The sequence below is a fragment of the Physeter macrocephalus genome, chromosome 11 (assembly GCF_002837175.3).
Source record: "Physeter macrocephalus isolate SW-GA chromosome 11, ASM283717v5, whole genome shotgun sequence".
NCBI lineage: Eukaryota > Metazoa > Chordata > Mammalia > Artiodactyla > Physeteridae > Physeter > Physeter macrocephalus.
In genome coordinates, this window is record NC_041224.1 from 151,893,595 (window position 1) to 151,906,307 (window position 12,713).

General features: G+C 39.1%; 1 protein-coding gene across 3 annotated transcripts in view; it reads left to right on the forward strand.

The window, feature by feature from the left end:
• Window positions 1-12,713, forward strand: part of SIPA1L1 (signal induced proliferation associated 1 like 1) — a 390,980-nt gene that overhangs the window by 53,939 nt on the left and 324,328 nt on the right. For all 3 annotated transcript variants that reach the window (XM_055088568.1, XM_055088569.1, XM_055088570.1), the window contains 3 exons: window positions 8,372-8,467; window positions 8,860-8,936; window positions 9,182-9,730. The gene's annotated coding sequence lies outside the window, so the exon portion shown is untranslated. The remainder of the gene's footprint in view (window positions 1-8,371; window positions 8,468-8,859; window positions 8,937-9,181; window positions 9,731-12,713) is intronic.

A 12,713-nucleotide genomic window follows, 5' to 3' on the forward strand; every position in this document is an offset into this window, starting at 1 on the left:
ATTCTGTTTGCTAGTAGTTTGTTGAGGATTTTTGCATCTATATTCATCAGTGATATTAGTCTGTAATTTTCTTTTTTTTGTAGTATCTTTGTCTGGTTTTGGTATCAGGGTGATGGTGGCCTCAAGAATGAGTTTGGGAGTGTTCCTTCCTGTGCAGTGTTTTGGAAGAGTTTGAGAAGGATGTGTGTTAGCTCTTCTCTAAATGTTTGATAAATTCACTTGTGAAGCTATCTGGTCCTGGACTTTTGTTTGTTGGAAGATTTTAAATCACAGTTTCAATTTCATTACTTGTGATTGGTCTGTTCATATTTTCTACTTCTTCCTGGTTCAGTCTTGGAAGGTTATACCTTTTTAAAAATCTGTCCATTTCTTCCAGGTTGTCCATTTTATTGGCATAGAGTTGCTTGTAGTAGTCTCTTAGGGTGCTTTGTATTTCTGCAGTTGTGACTTCTCCTTTTTCATTTCTAATTTTATTCATTTGAGTCCTCTCCCTCTTTTTCTTGATGAGTCTGGCTCTTCTCAAAGAACCAGCTTTTAGGTTTATTGATCTTTGCTAGTGTTTTGTTTCTATTTCATTTATTTCTGCTCTGATCTTTATGATTTCTTTCCTTCTGCTACCTTTGGGTTTTGTTGGTTCTTCTTTCTCTAGTTCCTTTAGGTGTAAGTTTCTATTGTTTATTTGAGATTTTTCTTGTTTCTTGAGGTAGGCTTGTATAGCTATAAACTTCCCTCTTAGAACTGCTTTTGCTGCCTCCCATAGGTTTTGGATCATCATGTTCTCATTGTCATTGTCTCTAGTTATTTTTTGATTTCCTCTTTGATTTCTTCAGTGATCTCTTGGTTATTTAGTAACATATTGTTTAGTCTCCACGTGTTTGTGTGTTTCACATTTTTCCCCTGTAATTGATTTCTAATCTCATAGTGCTGTGGTCAGAAAAGATGCTTGATATGATTTCAGTTTTCTTAAATTTACTGAGGCTTGATTTGTGAGCCAAGGTGTGATCTATCCTGGGGAATGTTCTGTGCACACTTGAGAAGAAAGTGTAATCTGCTGTCTTTGGATGGAATGTCCTATAAATATCAATTAAATCTATCTGGTCTATTGTGTCATTTAAAGCTTCTGTTTCCTTATTTATTTTCATTTTGGATAATCTGTCCATTGGTGTTAAAGTCCCCTACTATTGTTGTGTTACTGTCGATTTCCTCTTTTATAGCTGTTAGCAGTTGCCTTATGCATTGAGGTGCTCCTATGTTGGGTGCATATATATTTATAATGGTTACATCTTCTTCGTGGATTGATCCCTTGATCATTATGTCATGTCTTCTTTGTCCCTTTTAACATTCTTTATTTTAAAGTCTTTTTTATCTGAAATGAGTATTGCTACTCCAGCTTTCTTTTGATTTCCATTTGCATGGAATATCTTTTTCCATCCCCTCACTTTCAGTCTGTATGCGTGCTTTCATTTTCATTTGTCTCTAGGTATTTTTTGATTTCCTCTTTGATTTCTTCAGTGATCTCTTGGTTATTTAGTAACATATTGTTTAGTCTCCACGTGTTTGTGTGTTTCACATTTTTCCCCTGTAATTCTCTTGTAGACAGCATATATATGAGTCTTATTTTTGTATCCATTCAGCAAGCCTGTGGGAAAAAAAGACCAAGCCTGTGTCTTTTAATCCATTCACATTTAAGGTAATTATCGATATGTATGTTCCTTTGACCATTTTCTTAATTGTTTTGGGTTTGTTTTTGTAGGTACTTTTCTTCTCTTGTGTTTCCCACTTAGAGAAGTTCCTTTAGCATTTGTTGTAGAGCTGGTTTGGTGGTGCTGAATTCTCTTAGCTTTTGCTTGTCTGTAAAACTTTTGATTTCTCCATTGAATCTGAATGAGTTCTTTGCCAGGTAGAGTAATCTTGGTTGTAGGTTCTTCCCTTTCAACCCTTTAAGTGTATCATGCCACTCCCTTCTGGCTTGTAGAGTTTCTGCTGAGAAATCAGCTGTTAACCTTATGGGAGTTCCCTTGTATGTTATTTGTCATTTTTCCCTTGCTTTTTTCAATAATTTTTCTTTGTATTTAATTTTTGCCAATTTGATTACTATGTGTCTCGGCGTGTTTCTCCTTGGGTTTATCCTGTATGGGACTCTCTGTGCTTCCTGGACTTGGGTAGCCATTTCCTTTCCCATGTTAGGCAAGTTTTCGACTATAATCTCTTCAAATATTTTCTCTGGTCTTTTCTCTCTCTCTTCTCCTTTGGGACCCCTATAATGCGAATGTTGTTGCGTTTAATGTTGTCCCAGAGGTCTCTTAGGCTGTCTTCATTTCTTTTCATTCTGTTTCCTTTATTCTGTTCTGCAGCAGTGAAATCCACCATTATGTCTTCCAGGTAGGTCACTTATCCGTTCTTCTGCCTCAGTTATTCTGCTATTGATTCCTTTTAGTGCAGTTTTCATTTCAGTTATTGTATTGTTCATCTCTGGTTTTTTGTTCTTTAATTCTTCTAGGTCTTTGTTAAACATTTATCGCATCTTCTCGATCTTTGCCTCCATTCTTTTTCCGAGGTCCTGTATCATCTTCACTATCATTATGCTGTATTCTTTTTCTGGAAGGTTGCCTATCTCCACTTCATTTAGTTGTTTTTCTGGGGTTTTATCTTGTTCCTTCATCTGGTGCATAGCCCTCTGCCTTTTCATCTTGTCTATGTTTCTGTGAATGTGGTTTTTTGTTCCACAGGCTGCAGGATTGTAGTTCTTATTGCTTCTGCTGTCTGCCTTCTGGTGGAAGAGGCTTTCTAAGAGGCTTGTGCAAGTTTCCTCAAGAGGCTTGTGCAAGTTTCCTCTGATCTCTTAGTCATCATCATATTTCTGTGGTTATGGTCATACTTGAACATAAGATCTATGGCACTTGAGGACCAAAGATGTAAGTACTAGTGGCTTAGCAATACTTATATGCTGCTCATGTAAGCAAGCCTCTTTGGGCATGTTTCACGTGTGAGAAAAAAATGGAAGTTTTCCCAGTCTTAATTAGGAGAACTGGGACAAAAAAAAAGGAATGTTAATAATTGGCTGTTTCTATAGTGCAGTTGGCCTTTGGACAAAGTATAAAGCATCCATCCATTTAATGAGTTTGGACCACCCCCGTGCCACCCCCCCGCCGCAAGCACTCTTGTGTAGTGTATTTAGAAGCAGCTAGATTATAGAGGAAATGGTAAATTTATAGTGATTTTGACAATTTTGGGATCATGGTGATCAATACATTAGAAATAGTTTTTTTTGTTAAGTAGAAAATGTAGTCATATAGCTATGAGCTTTTTATATTTGTTGACATAAGGTGTAAATAGCTTTACTGCTTGAAAAGTCATGTAGATACTGGTTTTAAAAGCTTTCTAGTGCTTTGCCTTTGCTTATGACCTTTTTGGTCCTAGAATCATTCAGAATAACCTTTGTTATAAAGTAGCATTACTATTGAATTAAACAGAGTTACTTTGGTACTTTGTTGGCCATGTGATTTTATGGATTTCTGATGGACTTTGTGTGTGCTCTCAGGTTGGTCATTCTTGGTACCCTCGTCTCTGTGAATGGATTTCTGGAATGGCCACCTCACTTCTCTCCTGTGCCTAATTCCTTCTTTTTGAATCCATGATATCCAGTGTTTTACTGTGGAAAATAATTGCATACGTATTTTAAAGACCAGCCAGTACTATTTGAGTTCTGTTTTATTCTCTTTTCTCCTTTTTTTGTTGTTTTGTTAATCCTAATTGTTTAAGGCTCTTCTTTTGGAAAAGTCAAAGTAAATGAAAAAAGAAAAGCATAGTCATTGAAGACTGTCTTTCAGTTGCTTGAATGTCCTTGAATGTCAGAATGTTCCTTTTCTAAGAGGAAGCCCATCCTAGTTAACATTTTTCTGTTAATTAAACTTTGGGATTTTAGTCAAGTAACAGCAATAATTATGTTTTTGAGTTAGGTGGGTTGTTGGAGGAGAGTGGTGGTTCTGTCTTCCAGGGGACTGTCACTGGAGTTAAGGGACACCAGAGATAAGAGTTGTGCATAGTATTCTGACACTGTTATTGTGTAAGCCAAGGGTTCTGGGCGGTTCCAGGCTAACCTTCCTTTGCATGGGTGGAAGAAAGCAGCAAAATCCAGGCAGAATAGGCTTTAGAATCTGGATAATCAATGAAAATGACATTGCTCTGGAGACTTTGTCCCACCTTTTGTCAACATGTAACAGAAAAGCAATGGCTTAAACAAATTTACGTTAGAACTTGTTCAGAGAATGAAGAAAGGAGAGAGATTTGTTTACACAGCAGCAGTCTAAAGGTGACGCAATTGTGTTGTCAGTCACTCTAAGAATGCCATCTTTATTGACTTTTCTTTAGGATTCACTAACAAAGGAGCTGTGTAGAATTGCATCAGGTTTCTCTCTGGGTGAGGGTTTTTATTAGGAAGAATAACTTGGTAGATGTTTTAGCAGTTTCAAAAGCTTTTGTCCTTTCTTGACTTAATTAAAGGGGAGAGTATTTTAATTTGTTCGACAGCAAACATTGAGTGCCCAGATGTGAAAAGGACTGTGTCATTTCTCTGGGGAAGATGAGGATCAGTGAGATGCAGTATGGGTTCTTAAAGAGCTATAGCCTTGTAGGGGAATCAGGCATGGGCACCATGGTGATAGAGTGATGAATGCCCCAAGAGAGGCCGTCAAAATACTGTGGGAGTTCAGAGGAGGGAGAGAGAGACACTTATTTCTCCAGTGAGTGAGGGGAGCAGGCTCAGTTAAACTTCATGTAGGCCATGATATTTAAGCAGTGTCTTGCTAGGTGGGATTGGGACATATGAAGAATTCTTTAGTTTGAGGCATGGGCAAGTGTTGAGGATAGGAATCTCAGATTTGCTACAGTGTCTAACATGGAAAAGTAAATAATAATAATAATAATAGAAATGGTAATAATAATATAATAATACTAGCATTTATTGAATGCCTAATTTGTGATAATTACTTGTTTTAATTCATTTCCTCTAAACAATAACATGATAACCCTAGGAGGAAGGTACTATTGTCATCCCCATTTTACAGATGGAGAAACTGAGTTATAGATAGGTTTAGAAACTTGGGTAAGGCGACGCAGTTAGTAGAATTTGACCCCAGACTAGTTCTGGAGAGCCCACCCTTCCTTGCTGTGTTATACTGTGAGAAATGTAGCAGAAGGGGACTGGGGTCTGTTTATGTAGAGCCTTGAACGCCCACATGAATCATTTAATATATTGGAAGGTATTATTTTTTTCTCAGTGGTTCTGTCATTTCTTTTAATATTCTGTGCTTTAATGCCTTTGACGTGCCGTTCCCACTTTACCCAGTCAATTCCTACTCATTTTTCGATTCTTTGCTCATATAGTACCATTTCTGTGAGGCTTTTCTCAATCATTCAGGAAGAAGAGCCCTCCTGTGACTCCCAAGCTGTTTGTTTGCACCTTTAATACAGCGTTCTTCATTTACTTTTTTTTTCCTCAGCTAGGCTTACTTCCTTGAGGATTGGGACTACTGTCCTTTTTGTATCCCTGATGTTAGGCTCATCTTTGTTGTTGAATAAAGCTCAGATAAATGACTGATTGAAAGGGAGGGTGATAACATTTTCAGATGTCATGCTGACTTTTTTTCATCACTCTTCTTCTGAGTTACAGGTGTTAGAAATACCTAGAAAAGAGAGAAAGGAATATATGAGATAATACTTTGGTTGATTGGGTTTCTGTGAAAATGAAGGTGAGAGATTATTTTGGATTTGGGGTTACTGGGGATGATTTCTGTGTGGGCTGGGCTTTGGGCTTGGCCCTTCCGGAGGTGTAACATTTAAGTTGGCCGAGGGGACAGGGCACGGCGGCTGAAAGAGCAGCATGAGTTGAGGACACACATGGGGTCAGATGGGAAATAACACTGTCAGCTGTGAAACGTGAGCCCCTCGGCTTCCTGCTGTACCCAGTAGAGCATTTTACAGTGTACAGAATCTCTTGAAAGCCCTGGTTTTCTTTACAGTCTGCCAGAAAGATGTATGGGCAAAAGCAAAACATTGGCCGTATTGTGGTTTGAAGTTAAGGTAAGTTCCTAACATGTGGAATAGGAAATTCAAATGTTCCAGGTACCTTTTTGGTAGGAAAATTGCTGTTGGAGGACAGATCCATTTGGTCTAAATTAAACTTATACTCCAGAAATTCTTTAAAATCTTAAAACAAGGAACTTTACATTTAACGGGCAGGTAGTCAGCCTGACTTGAGTTTCCTTTGCCAGTCTCCTTAGAGCAGTAGAGACTTCCAGCTTTGCTGTCATGGACTTGTGTTGTTGAATTGAGCTTCTTGCTCTTCATCTAGCAGCACTCTGCCTGTGATGTGGGGAGCTAAAGTTATTGAGGAGAGGCAGGGTTAATTGGACCTGTGGAGAGGAACGTGCTAAAGAACTCTCATAATAAAGCAGGGCGTTGGCATCCAGAGAGAGGGGCTCTTTGTTAAGAAACATCTTCCAACAATTGGAAACCTTTTGCAGTACTTTGGAGGCACAACCCGGAGTACTAAAAATGATGCCTTGAAACTGCCGATGCCCGAGGTTGAAAGCTTTTCTCCCTCACTAAGGTCGGATTAAAAGCGGTCATGTTCTCAGAAGCATCTCAGAAGGGAAGGGACAGGCTTCCCCGAGACGGTAAAGGTCATAGCTTCCCATTTTACTGACTGATTATTCTGGGGACCAGAGGCCCTACCTTTGGTAGAAGGAAAGGCTAAAGGGAAGGTGTGTCTCTCTCTCGTGCATGTGGCCTCTATCCCAGAGTCTTTCTGTGCAAAAGTTTTCCTTTTCTGCTGATTACTGAAGATTTTAGGGCTATAGCTGTTTAAACATAAGCTCCATGAGGTTAGGGACAATGGTCTTTTTCCCTAATATATCCGCGGACTCTAGAATAGTGCTGTCAAATAGAAATATAATGTGAGTCCCCATACATTTAAATTTCCTAATTGCCACACTAAAAGAAAGAGATGGAATTAATTTTTTTTGAATTTTATTTTATTTATTCATGTTTTATACAGCAGGTTCTTATTAGTTATCTATTTTATACACATCAGTGTATACATGTCAATCCCAATCTCCCAATTCATCACACCACCACCACCACCACCACCCACCCCTGCCGCTTTCCCTCCTTGGTGTCCATACGTTTGTTCTCTACATCTGTGTCTCTATTTCTGCCTTGCAAACCGGTTCATCTGTACCATTTTTCTAGATTTCACATATATGCATTAATCCATGATATTTGTTTTTCTCTTTCTGACTTAACTTCACTCTGTATGACAATCTCTAGGTCCATCCATGTCTCTACAAATGACCCAGTTTTGTTCCTTTTTGTGGCTAATAGAGATGGAATTAATTTTAATAATGTATTTAACGTGAATATCCAAAATATTATCATCTTAACATGTAATCAACATAAAAAATTGAGCTATTTTACATTCTTTTAATCACAGAGTCTTCAAGATCTAGTGTCTGTTTCATGCTTACAGCACGTATTAATTTGAACTAGAACTGTTTTGAATGTTCAGTAGCCACATGTGACTACTGCCTGCCGTATTGGACAGTGCAGGTCTGAACTATACCTGGTATATGGTAGAAGCACGGTAAATATCAGTTAAATGAAGAAAGGAAGGGAGAGAGGGAAGGAGGAAGGAAATGGTAAAACTTCAAAGATGCGTCAGCGGAGGAACACTATTTTACTTATTTTGGGGTGTCTTAGCAGTTTCTTACTAGACCAGCAGCTGAATGATCCTTATTAGATTAAAAAAATCATTTGCAAATGTGTTGTCTCGTTGATACGTACCTTCAACAGCATTGTTCAGATAGGTCAGGTTTTACTGTCTTTAATTTAAAGGTGACCTACCTGAGGTGAGGTTGAATGAGTGTGTGGCTTAACCAAGATTCATACTCGGGTCTTTTGAGTCCTATTTCGGTGCTTTCTCCTCGCTACTCTGTACCTTCCCATGGGTTTGTTTTAGGTATGCTCATCCTCCTATGAACACTAGTTGGTTCTCAATATGGATAGATACTAAAAGTTAGACTGAATGAATGTTGTTAGTACAGAGCTATTTAAAAGTAGTGATTGGGAGTTTGGGATTAGCAGATGCAAACTATTATATATTGAATGGATAAACAACAAGGTCCTACTGTATAGCTCAGGGAACTATATTCAGAATCCTGGGATAAGCCATAATGGAAAAGAATATATGTATATATAACTGAATTACTTTGCTGTACAGCAGAAATTAACACAACATTGTAGATCAACTATACTTCGATAAAATTAAAAAAAAGTTATTAAAGGCCACACTTAAAATTTGTTTTTAATTCAGTAATCAAAGACGTGTGGGTACAAAGCTGAGAAGGTTGCATGTGTGGCTTCTCTGGATGTCAGGACCTTCTGAATTACAGAGGCACATAAAAATTTGGTGAGTAAAAAGAGTGTTTATGACAAGGTGTGTGTACATATGTTTGAAATGATCCCTTAGTATATAACCATTTTCCCTCTACAGACATTATTCTGTAGTAGGAATGGGTCATGATTTGCTGTTCTAGTGCGTGGAGAAGTGTCTTATCTCTTACACAGAGGAAAAGAGACTTAACCAGCATAATAACCCTCCCGTGCTTAAGTTATTGGAATTAGCGGTTTTCTTGTTGCTCGAGCCGTAAAATGGTTGGTTTTATTGTGCTTAACATTGAAATAAAACCCTAAAGCAGATACTTTTGGTATGATTCAATTTGTTATGGTTAAAATGATGAAGAGGAATTGAAGTTAATTTCTAGAGTATCAGTATGATTTTATGGAAACTTTGCATTTCAGCATCCTTTTGGAGAGAGGCCAACGCTGATCACTTTTGGACCCAGATCCTACTGTGCAGAGCAAAGTGTGTTAATGAGGTATCAGTGCACAGTACATACTTTATACAAAGTGTTCAGATATTTGAATTTGTGAGAAATAATTCTAGTTTGCAGAAAATGGCATTTCTTGAGAAAAAGACAGGCCTGAAATACATAAAGCTTTTCCCAGAGTCAAAAGATATTTGCAAAACATTTTGTTCACTGTTACTCAATTTAAGATAATGTACCATGAATTTGAAAAAAGTAATGCCAAAGTTATTCAGTAAAAAAAAATGTCTTTGCAGGTCTTTGTCACAGCAAAATCCACTGCCTCGATTTTAATTGACCCAACCTGCGAGCAAAGAAGTGAATTCTAATTTATCTTGCATATTTGGGAGATGATTCACAAGGACTTTTGTACAAAACCACATGAATGTCATTCTCTACCCTATACACGAAGGATTTGAGAGTAGGTAGCTCCTACACATACTTTCCCTTCTCTTTTCATAGCCTGGGGAATGCTGTGAATTCACGTAAGTGGACTTTTAAAGTGACTGAAGCTTACCCTTTCTGTGCCGCCATGCAGACTCCAGAGGCACTTTGGTGGCCTGCAGAGTCATAGCTGCTTTTCTTTCCTAGTAGGATGACTTAGAACCTGAATGGGTGGGGAACCTGGAAGTCCTCCGTGCAGAAGGTAGTGGACTCCTGATGGCACTCGAGTGCGTGGATGGCAGGTGACTGAGGATCTGGGACAGCAGCCGGCACCAAGTCCTGGATGAACATCAGAATCCCCTGGGGCGCTTTAGGACCTTGCAGCTGCCCAGACCCATCTGTTTCACATCAGCGTCTCCCTGGTACTACCTACATTTCAGCCAGGATTTTAATTTCTCATTGAAGAGCTTTCTTGAATCAGTAATCATGGGGCGTCATATATATATATATTTTTTACCAAGTTGGAAAGAAGAGGGCCAAGTAGGCCAGAGCTTAGAGGCTGTCAGTGCACAGAAAGAGATGGGTTGTACAAGGGGTCTTTCTGAGTGGGCTGTGTATGGGTTTAAACCATCTGGAAACTGTGCACTTCTTCATAATTTGTTTCCCTTTTGCCATTCTTTGAATAAGGAAGAGGCATGATTAATGACCATTGCTCATAGAACCTTTTACTTCTATTTGGACTGCTTTTAAGATAGTACTATTTGTGGGAGGTCTGACGTCTATTTAAAGTGGTAGTTTTTACCATCACTGTTTTATGTAGCCTTACATACAGAAGGGTACTTTTAAACTCCCATTTCAGATTTCCAGTAGATGGCAGGGCATAAGCTAGACACCTCATGTTTCAGAATACTTAGTGTACTTTCCTTCTTTTATTTAGTAAAGAACAGTATTTTGTGGCATTCTTCTTAACTTGTTAACCATAGATGAAGGTATCTATTAATTCAAATAGGGGCTTTTGTTTATGTTCTGAATGTTTAACTGAGATCTGTTATCAGAAGCCCTTCTGTCCCTCAGTTTGATGTGCAGTGTGGTGGTGTTGACGCATGTAGTTCATTGTTCGAAGGGCCCAACTGAGGTGGAAGGGAATTGATGTTCTGCGGACCCGTGTGGTCACTGATGCTAGCTTCTGGTTTTTAGTATTACCTGTAAATATAAGTCCAATAAGTCCTTTGACACTAATTGTTAAGACTCAAAAAAGTAGATTAGAACAATCTGGGGGTTGTGGAGGGATTATTTGTAATATTTCTTGGGGACTGAAATTTCTTATCCAGCATTCCTTCTGCTTTACAATGTTCCCATAAAGTACGACATAGAAAAAAAGAGTCCACAAACCTTTTGCGATAAAGCCTGAAGACTTAAAATGTTTTAGCACTTTCATCCTAATGAGTTAAAAAAATCTAGATATTTCCCCCCAGATGATGAAGATCTTAATTATAGAAAATATGGCAACTACAATAAAGTGTAAAGAAGAAAATAAAGATCACCAGTAATCCCACAACCCAGCAGTAGCTACTATTAACATTTAAACTATTTCCTTTTAGGTGTGTGTGTGTGGCGGGGGTGGGCACATACTGTTTTGTGTCCTGTTTATTACTTCCCATATAAATAACTGTTCTTTAAAAACATAGTTTTCATTGGTTGTTTTCTTGCCCAAATATTTTCCTTATTTTCAATATTTAGTTGAAACACCATTAAGAAATCAGCTTGGATGCCCTTTGATGCCTTTTTTTCCTCCATGATTACTTTCATTCATAGAGGAAGTTGAAAGAATCTCCACTGGGCTTCCATGGAATGTTGATTTAACACTCCTATCACACTGACCATAACTTGCCTCATGTAATATTTTGTCTACATCTAATTCTTCATCTAACATTTACTGAACCCTTCCTTTGGAATAGGTACTATGCTAAGACCTCACGATACAATGGTAATACAAAGGAAATAAAAAGCAAAGCACCAAAAACCAGTTTTGTACCTGCATTCAGGTTCCTTAGTTCATGGGCTGGGGAGATGCAGACATTCCTACGATAATCCCACAAATAAACGTTATCTTATAATTGTGATACGTAATTTGAAGGAGAGGTGAATGGTGCTTATGAGAACAGTTCAAATGAATAAGGACACGTATTTTTTTTGACCACAGATTTAGTATGATCCAGGTCCTGTGCTTCTGTAAGGGTCAGTGCAACCAAGAGCTACCTTGTTCACTTGAAAACCCTCATGTGCTTACTTACAGCGCTCTGCTGTGGGTGGAGGGCGTGCGGGCTCTTTGTGCCCAGCTCTGGCCAAGTGGGCTACATTCTAAGGGGGACCCATGCTGGAGAAGATTTTAGAAAGGATTTTAATGATGCCTGGCTAGAAGAACTGTAGCAAGTGTTCTGGGGAAATGAAGACACAGGGCAGACATCGTAGCTGTGGTCCAGTGTGTAACCATTTATCAAGGTGTGTAGAAGGGATTCTGATAGTTGATGGGAAGTGAGACTGCTCTGTTGGTTTCCTTTTCATTTTAAAATTATCTGAAGTCATTCAATATCTGCTGGGTACCAAGAGGACCCTGAGGGTGGTGTACAGCTGATGTCCACTCCTCTCCCTACCCAGTGACCTCACTCCTGTCTCCAGGCAAGAGGAAGCCACAGAGGCTTGGCGACCTCAGGGAAAGCTGTGACTCCCAGTAGCCAGTATCTGCCTAGGACAGGCTCCTGCAGGCAGGCGCTTCAGGAATTCCTCAGAACCCATAGGCTGCCCGTAGGTTAAGGCAACCCTGAATGCCTTAATATGGCAGAAGACCATCTTGCTTCCTCTCTGACTCCTGTCCTCACTCTCTGTCCCTGAGCCTTGTTTGTTCCAGTGATGTAGAAATTCCTTGTGTGATGTGAATTCTTGTCCTTTGCTGCACTTTTCTTTTTCTTAACACACTTTGTCTTTTTCTTAAACACCCCTCTCTACTGCTGAATAAATTCTTTTTTAGGACCAGCTTAAAAGTTAGCATCTGTAGTATTTTTCTTGCTTCCTAGAGTTAGTTACTTTATAGCATGTACTTCTGTTACAGTATTTCTGAGATTTAAAAAATATATATTTAATTAATTTATTTTTGGCTGCGTTGGGTCTTAGTTGCTGTGTGCGGGCTTTCTCTAGTTGCAGCAAGTGGGGGCTACTGTTCGTTGTGGTGCATGGGCTTCTCATTGCAGTGGCTTCTCTTGTTGTGGAGCACGGGCTCTAGGCGCACGGGCTTCAGTCGTTGTGGCGCATGGGCTCAGTTGTTGTAGCTTGTGGGCTCTAGAGCGCGGGCTCAGTAGTTGTGGCGCATGGGCTTTGTTGCTTCGCGGGATGTGGGGTGTTTCCAGG